Here is a 9,523-nt window from a genome sequence, read left to right on the forward strand (position 1 = left end):
GATTCGATAGCCTCTTCCAGCAATTGTATTTGCTCTCTAGAGCGCTGAACCAGGTCATTCTGGAAGGTAAGAATTTCTGGAGCAGCTTTCTCATTTCTCCAGGCCCGTTTTAGAAGCTCGACGTCCGTAGCAGCCCCGGATACGTCTGCGGTGTCTTCTTGCGTCCAAATGCTTGAGAGGAGTTATTAGCTGGCCCGGGGGAAGAGGTTGTGCCTTCCCCGTTCTCCATTACTGTGCGGCCGTCTGTATCAATTCGAGCTACGCTGGTGCTGTAAACTCTCATTCCTCTACTCAATCAATCAGGTGTTTACAGTTGTGGTTTGAAAAAGGTACGAATGGCAAGGGTTTATGGTTTGTAACGCGAACGATGGACAGTTAACAGAATTGTCGAATGGTAATTCGGATGGTTGGAGAAAGTACAGAAGCTGTTGGTGCTGGAGTTGGAGGCGGTAGCAGCAGCAACAAGATGCCGACTCTTGAGGTATATGGAACGAATTTGACAAAACTGGCAGAGGAAGGCAAGCTTGATCCAGTAGTTGGATGGCAGCCACAAATAGAACGTGTTACTCAAATACTGGGACGCCGTACAAAAAATAATCCTTGTCTTATTGGTGAGCCTGGTGTAGGAAAAACAGCTATTGCTGAGGGACTTGCGCAGCGAATAGCTTCTGGAGATGTTCCAGAGACAATCAAGGGTAAAAAGGTCATCACTTTAGATATGGGTTTACTTGTTGCTGGTACCAAGTATCGTGGAGAGTTTGAAGAAAGATTGAAGAAATTGATCAAACAGAGTGATGAGATTATACTCTTCATAGACGAAGTTCATACTTTGATTGGAGCAGGTGCAGCAGAAGGTGCAATTGATGCAGCCAATATTCTGAAACCATCTCTTGCACGAGGTGAACTTCAGTGTATTGGAGCCACCACCTTGGATGAATACAGGAAACACATTGAGAAGGACCCAGCACTAGAGAGGAGATTCCAACCAGTACAAGTGCCAGAGCCAACTGTTGATGAAACGATACAGATACTGAAAGGTTTACGTGAGCGATATGAGATTCATCACAAGCTTCGTTATACTGATGAGTCTTTGGTGGCTACTGCAAAGTTGTCGTATCAATATATCAGTGATCGTTTCCTTCCTGACAAAGCAATTGATCTGATTGATGAGGCTGGTTCTCGAGTGAGATTGAGGCATGCACAGCTTCCTGAGGAGGCCAGAGAGCTTGAAAAACAACTTAGACAAATAACAAAAGAAAAGAATGAAGCTGTTCGAAGCCAGGACTTTGAAAAGGCTGGAGAGCTACGTGACCGGGAGATGGAGTTGAAGGCACATATTGTTGCTATAACAGAGAAGGGTAAAGAAAAATCAAAAGCTGAGAGTGAGGCAAATGATGAGGGTCCAACAGTGACAGAGGCAGACATTGAACATATTGTATCTTCATGGACAGGTATTCCTGTTGAAAAGGTATCAACTGATGAGTCTGACAGACTTTTGAAGATGGAGGAAACTCTTCATCACCGTGTCATAGGGCAAGATGAAGCTGTAAAAGCAATCAGTCGAGCTATTCGTCGAGCACGAGTTGGTTTGAAAAATCCCAACAGGCCAATTGCGAGTTTTATTTTCTCAGGTCCAACTGGTGTTGGCAAATCAGAGCTTGCGAAGGCACTAGCAGCTTATTATTTTGGTTCAGAGGAGGCAATGATACGGTTGGATATGAGTGAATTTATGGAGAGGCATACTGTCTCAAAATTGATTGGTTCACCCCCAGGATATGTTGGTTACAGTGAACGAGGACAGCTGACTGAAGCTGTGAGAAGGCGACCCTATACAGTGGTCCTTTTTGATGAAATTGAAAAGGCTCATCCAGACGTCTTCAATATGATGCTTCAAATTCTTGAAGATGGAAGACTGACAGATAGTAGAGGACGGACTGTGGACTTTAAGAATACCCTTTTGATCATGACTTCTAATGTTGGGAGTAGCGTGATTGAGAACGGAGGCCGTGGAATTGGTTTCCAGCTTGATTACGATGAGAAAGACAGCAGCTACACAAGGATCAAAAGTCTTGTCAATGAAGAGCTGAAGCAATATTTTCGACCTGAGTTCCTGAATCGACTAGATGAGATGATTGTGTTTAGACAGCTCACAAAGATAGAGGTGAAGGAAATGACCAGACTTGAAGATGCATTAAAGTTACTGAATATCCTAATTCATTCCACTGTTGATGGGATGGTAAAAGTCAAAAAAGAAACTATTTTTGACATTCAAACTTATTTGCAAAATGCACAAGAAAAAATCGATTTTTTGCAGCTTGAATCACAGCTACAGCAAGAAGAGCTACACCAAAATAGACATCATTCTGAACCTGTTTTTGTTCAGAACATTGAGACAACCACCCATCAGCAGCATGTTAATAATGGTACAGTTCATTCAAATAAAGCAACAGCTGTACATGCAGATGCAGAAACTCAGTCTGCACTTCCCAGGCCCATCATCAGACCTTAGGAACATCTTGTCCACAACAAGCACAAAACTGGTCTTGGATATGACAAGGACTTGTCCTTTCATATTCCAGACTATGCCAAGCCCATTCAGTTTCAGAGTGCTGGATTCATTTATGACAGTTCACCTGCTCCTCATGACAGTTCAGCTTCAGCTGTTCCAGATTCTGCTCCTCTTCCACAGCAACAACAACAACAACAACAACAACAGATCGTGAAATGCCAACACTGTGACCGAGTTGGCCATTTGAAAGATCACTGTTTTGATCTTCATCCATGTAAGCACTGTCATAAAACCAGCCATTCTTCACACAGATGCTTCAGAAATAAACATCCTGCAAGAACAAAGATTCATCTTGGATGGATCGCTTCTTGGCAATGGGCATCAACAACCAAGAAGATATTCCAAACACATGTCAGAACTTGTTCCAGAATATTGAACAGTCTTGCAGTTGAGTTTTCTCCATCATCTCACCTTGTATCTGACAGGGGGGGAAATGATGGTCATCTACAAGCTTCAAAGTCACATCAAGCGAGCCTGAGCCACAACCTGCCACACCAGTTTCAGAGTTGTAGCCAGAGACAAGATGCCTGAACATGCCTTCAGTTGGCAATCCTAGACTTCCTCTAGCAGAAGACTCCAGCTTCTTGCCAGTTTTGGAAGAGTTCCAGCAGAGTTGTTGGTCATCCTTAAACCATCACAGATTAAGGACACTTCCTCTAGCAGAAGACACCAGCTTCTTGCCAGTTTTGGAAGAGTTCCAGGAATTGCATTAAGCATTCTAGAGTTGTTGGTCATCCTTAAACCATCACAGATTGAGAACACTTCCTCTAGCAGAAAACTTCAGTTTCTTGCCAGTTTTGGAAGAGTTCCGGGAACTGCACTAAGCGTTCCAGTGTTGGTGGTCATCCTTAAACCACTGCCCTTTTTACCAACATTTCATAGAGCACATTTAGCCTAGTGCTGCCATGCATTTTTTGCACATTTTGTATTACAGCTCTCTTCTTGGACTCATACATAACCCTTCGGATTAAGGGGGGGAATGTTGGACACCTAATCCTAAAGGGTTAGTGTGGAAGCCGAAAAGACTAAGCAGTCCAAGAGACCTTGGGATCTGAAACCCAAGAGTCACAACATTGTATTATAAATGTACATATTCTGTTAATAAAAAAATGTACTCACTGATTTATCTTTCCTATTCTTTGCTGTCCATGTGTGTTTAACAAAAACTATCGAAAAGTCATCCCTTTTGTATTATTTTATACTTTTTTGGACTTAAGGGATTACATTATGAAAAAGGAATACTGGAGTTGCCTTTCCGTCCCTTTTTAGACTCTCTAAAATTGAAAAGGACCGAGTTATCTTTGTCGTTAAACTCATTAAAACAATAACGACAAACTTGTCCATGAAGACAAGAGCGAGTTTCACTATTGCTAGGTTCGGTTAAACATAGTGATAGGTTTGCCCAAAGGGCAAACTATAGAACAAGCATATGTTATCCTCCTCAAGCTTGACAAAAATAAAGAGGTACTGGTCAGCAATGACTGGGGAAAAATGGGAAGAAAACTTGAATAGCTTCATTGGTAGCACGTTGCTCTTGAACATGACACTTTCACTCCGTCACCATGATTGAGTCGGGTTCGGTTATTCCGTTCATCGGTCATATCGCCATTGGTCCACCGTACCATCCATTTTTTGGGGTTAATGCTACCAATCCATTTCAGTGTCGCTGATATGTTCAAGAGAAGTCACTCAGAGAATTCACCAACCTAGCTAACGCCTCATCCGCTGCAATACCTTCACTCTCCATTTTTCTTGACCGCCACCCTGAACCTTCTATCATCAGATCATTTTCACCTCCACAAAATCATTTGCTCCGTTTCGTGTCGTAGATGTGGGATTCATTAAGGCCCTCCTACAATGGGTCACTTCTTGTCGACATCAGCACATTATCCAAGAAGTCGACTTAGGGACAACCCTTTCAGTACTTTGAAGCTTGCATGCCTCAATGGCAAGTTTCTCACTTCCGGCGACAGGTTTACATCAATGGCCTTCAACCGAAAGATTTTGCGTGGTGTTCGACATCAACTCATGTATTCACTCCACGTGAATTGTACTACAGTACCTTGAGGGTCATTATCATTATTGGTGATTCCTCTCGCGCCTGTTAATAGCTTACATGATTGGCTGGTAATCAAGGGATGTCTTTCCATGTTCGACATCAGAACATCTTTTCACATGGATCGACTTGTACTTCAGGCAAAGATTGAACGAGTTTGAAGACCTCGGATCTAGTTTCATCCATCCAGGCTGCCATATATTCAGGAAAATAAAGACATCAAATGTACATCACAGCTGCATAGATAATCATCCAAACTAAAGGATGATGGCTCTACCAGAATCATCAATCTGCCACACAGACGATTGTCTATCTTATGTACATGAATATGAATTTATAACGCTGAGCATGGGAATGCCTGCCTCAGCTAGATCATGAAAATATTGTGAAGGTATTGTATTGTATCTTATTACAGGTCACCTTCCAGTTCGAAAAACCTCGGATCCTCATTATAAAGCATTTCACCCAACATAAAAAGATTTACGACCTCATGCTTTAGGGGGCAACTATTATAGACAGATTTTGGTGCTACAAACCCAATCACATATGCCCATAAAACAAGGGCTTCTAAACCCCTAAAAGTGTTGTTTCACACTCTAAAGGAACAAGGTTAGCTGATTACATCATCTCCCAGAAGTTCTCCATGAAAAACTACTCAGAACTGGTCAGAACTAGACCATACAGACTGCTCCATGCATAGGGTGCGATGCATCTCACCTATTACACATGGGGGGTGCGATGCATACTGGAAAGCCCTTCTGTAGGGTGCGATGAGCGAGAGCAAACAAATGGTAGAAGCAATTTGCTAGGTGGAAACTCAAAGAATCTTCTAGAAACTGCTCATATGACACCTGCCTCTCTAAATTCGCCCAAGGATGAGTAAGAGACCATGAAATCTCCAAGTGGAACCAAGAACTATCATTGAAATGACATTAATCAAAATCCTAGAAGCTGACTCACTCTCCTGTAAACATCTATATATGGATCCCTCATCCTAGAGATCCAGAGGATGGAATTTTGTAATTTGCAAGGAAGTGTTGTTGGTTTCTCTTTGAAGACATTGTTGGGTGATCTTGCTTTGTATGAGGTGAAGAGGGCTTTCATGCTGGGAGGATGATGCTGGATCAGACAACCTGGTTGTAATACTCTCTTCTACTACTTCTATCAATAAAGCTATTTGAGTTTTACTCCTTATGCTTGTATATCTCTGAATCTTGTATTTGTATATGCATTTATATGGTTAATGTACATCTGATCCTACAATTTTTATGGTTATGGATCTCTATGCTTTGATGGTATTTTGCTGCTTTGACTCTACATGTGTTCTTTGAAGTGGGACAAGTGAGAAAGAAGTGGCGAAAGCTCTATCAAGGGAGAGAGGAAACGAGCAAGGAGACTAGCGAAAGACTGAGGTTGGTACTCTCTGCTTCTCTCTCATCTATCTCTCATAAAGGAAAACACAAGTGACTTTAGTTTGTCTGTTTCTAAGATAGCTACCCGTCTTAGTGGGACTAGCAGCTCTGAATGGATACTATTTTTCCCGATAACAATAAGTCAATTCGTAAACATGCAAAGTGGATGGATTTCCTTCAAAGTTTCACTTTTGTTTTGAAGCACATTAGTGGGATGGCAAATAAGGTTGTCGATGCCTTGAGTAGGAGATGCTTAATTATGCGGGAAAGTCAAATACAAATTTTAGGCTTTGATTATTTGAAGGACTTATATGACATTGATGTTTATTTTAACGAAGCTTTTGCCGCATGTAAAAATCTAGTCAATAGGGACAATAGTCTATGGAAAGAGTTTATGTTGTAGGATGGGCTATTGTTCAAGAACAAGAAACTATGTATTCCCAATTGCTCAATGCGGGAAAACTTGATCCAAGAAAAGCACAATGGCAGGTTGGCTGGACACTTTGGTGTTGAGAAAACACTTGGGCAGTTGAGTCACTCCTATTTTTTGCCTAAGATGAAGGTAGATGTAGAAAGGTACATGAGTAAGTGCAGGGTATGTCAACATGCAAAAGGGAGAATTCAGAACACTGGACTATACATGCCATTACCCATTCCCAACAAACCTTGGGATTCAGTGAGTATGGAATTTGTTCTGGGTTTACCGAGAACTCAACGAGGTAATGATTCAATCCTTGTAGTGGTGGATAGATTTACTAAGATGGCTCATTTTATTCCATGTTTCAAAACTAGTGATGCTACCCATGTGGCTAATTTGTTTTTTGATGAGATTGTTTGGTTTCATGGTTTTCCAAAAAGTATAATCTTTGACAGGGATACAAGATTCACCGGACATTTCTAGAGAACCTTGTGGACGAAACTTGGCACTAAGCTAAATTTTAGCTTAGCCTATCATCCACAGTCTGATGGGGAAATAGAGGTTGTAAACAGGAGTTTGGGTAATTTGTTGAGGAGTTTAGTAAGTGACTAACCAAAGTAGTGGGATCATGTGCTAGCCTAGGCTAAGTTTGCATATAATGACTCACCAAATAGGATCATGGGAAAGAGTCCATTTCAGATCTTGTATGACATGCATCCGAGGGTAATTTGTTAGCTAAGAGACTTGGGAAAGCTTGAGCATAGAAGTGCTGATGGAGATGATTTTGCAACAGCCATGAGTGAATTGCACGAGCAAGTAAAACAAAGATTACGAGAAACAGGAGACAGCTACAAGTAATGAGCAAATGTACATAGCAAAAGAGGTAAACTTTGAAGTGGGAGATATGGTCCTAGCTCACCTAAGAAAAGAGAGGTTTCCAAGGGGAGAATATAACAAATTGAAAATGAAGAAGATAGGACCTTGTAAGGTCCTCCACAAGTTTTCAGCAAATTCTTATGAGCTAGAGTTACCTCTAGGAATTGGCATTTCACCCATTTATAGTGTATCAGATTTGTCTCCCTACACATTTGGTGATGCGGAACAAGCTTCTGGGAATATTGACCACGATGAAGGAAAGGAACAACAGTGGCTGAAGCAAATGCCTATGGCAAAGAGTTTAGAGGCTAAACAGATTTTGGATACGCATGTTGCCCAGAAGACCGGAAGGAAAGAATACTTGGAATATCTTGTAAAGTGTAAAGATCGTCCGATGGAGGATTCTACTTGGACGGATGAAGCAACACTACAGAAATCAAGTCATTCTATGGAAGATCTTATGAGCAGGAACTCATAAAATTTTCTTTCTTGGGGAGTCTGATGTAGGTGCATTAGGTCGAGCACATAAAAATGATAAGTTATTAAAGTCAGACCAAGAGCCTAACAATGTGATGGATTGATCACATGTCAAGGCTAGAACATTTTAAAGTTTATTTTTGAAAAAGTTTTTGATATTCAGTTAAGATTAGTTAGGAATATCTAGTTAAAAGAAATGATTTTATAGTTAGTAGGTAGTTAGGGCTAAGGGAAATTGGTTCACATCCATGAACTCATTTCTTGGACAATGGCTTTTTAGTTTTGAAGGAGAGAGGAGGAACATTTTTGGGTGCTGGAAATTTTGGTGTGAGATTGAAGTTAATTGAACAACATTTCTTAGACCAGTGGTTTTTGCAGCAGTTAATTGAATATGTAAGTGTGTGTGTGACATAGTTATTTTCATATGTGTTTGTGAGGTTTATGAACCATAATATTAATATCTGGAGATTGAAATTGATTTGGTCTATAAATTGTTGTGTTGAATGAGGAATTCTTTCCTTGTATTTTCTCCTTTATTTACATTTAAATGAGAACCGAGAGAATCATATTTCAAATAATATTTTAATCCATTACTTTTTAATCCAATATTGTGTATTGAAAGAGTCATTTTACATTTTGGGTTCGAGAATATAGAACACCTTGTATCAAGCAAACAGAAGAAAGAAAATTCATAAAGGAAAACCATCACCAATTTTGCAGGTCGATTTCTGATCAAAGGAAGACGAATTTCGAAATGATGGCATCTGGGTTTTGTTCAAAGCAGGGTCTATTTGGTAAGCCACAAGTGATTTCCTAAAAATATCCTTCGTTTCAGAGTTACAAAGGGATATTTAAACTGTGTTTTTATAGACTGCATGATTGGAAAAAAAAACAATGTGTTCCCCCTGTAACAACATCATAGTTTGTTGTGAGAGTCCTGTAACATCATTGTAGTTTGTTGTGAGAGTCCTATAACAACATCATAGTTTGTTGTGAGAGCATTTAATACCATTGTAGCTTGCTCTGAGACCCTGTAATAGCATTGTAGTTTGTTATGAGAGTCTGTAACAACATTGTAGTCTGCTGAGAGAGCCTGTAATAACACTGTAGTTTGTTGTGAGAATAAAGATTTTTTGTTCATCCTGTAACAACACTATGGTTTGTTGAGATAACAACCATCAGTTGTGGTTATTTTTGAAGGTCTAATTGGAGGTCATGCCAGTCAGCGTTATCATAGGTTAAATGTTTTGGCTCCCTGGATGTATGGTCTTGTGCGTGGCCACTGGGAGATTGAGTTCCAAAAGGACTGTTGAGGCAATCTAGTTTCATGTGCAGTGCATATTCTCAGGTATTTTATCTATTATACTTAGTCTCCTTCTTTGGAAGGTTCATTATGTTTGGGTCCATGATTCTAGGGCATACAAATCTGAATATCAAATTTCAATTCTGGTCTTTGGTGTTAGTTTAGGGTGTTCTGTCAATTTGTTATAGGGTATTATTCTAGGGCCCTTGTCTAAGGTTTAAGTTGGGGAATGTGAGTCCAGTTCAAAGTGAATTATGGGGATTATGTAGGGTTAGGTTTGTTCCCTAGTTGGACAATTTTTGGTTGCAACAACATGGTGTGTGGTCACACAATTGTGGGTTTCAAGGTCTTTTTCTCTTTACGTTGTTGCTCTCTTGTTCAATGGTCAATGGTGAAAGGGTCTTGGGTGAGG

General features: G+C 40.4%; 1 pseudogene; it reads left to right on the forward strand.

Moving 5' to 3' along the window:
- The first annotated feature begins 391 nt into the window (after window positions 1-391).
- Window positions 392-7,313, forward strand: LOC149194611 (ATP-dependent Clp protease ATP-binding subunit ClpA homolog CD4B, chloroplastic pseudogene; annotated as a pseudogene).
- Window positions 7,314-9,523: the final 2,210 nt, after the last annotated feature.

The sequence above is a fragment of the Pinus tabuliformis genome, chromosome 2_2 (genome assembly GCF_031772625.1).
Source record: "Pinus tabuliformis cultivar Carrire ecotype Pingquan chromosome 2_2, CPIR1, whole genome shotgun sequence".
Lineage (NCBI taxonomy): Eukaryota > Viridiplantae > Streptophyta > Pinopsida > Pinales > Pinaceae > Pinus > Pinus tabuliformis.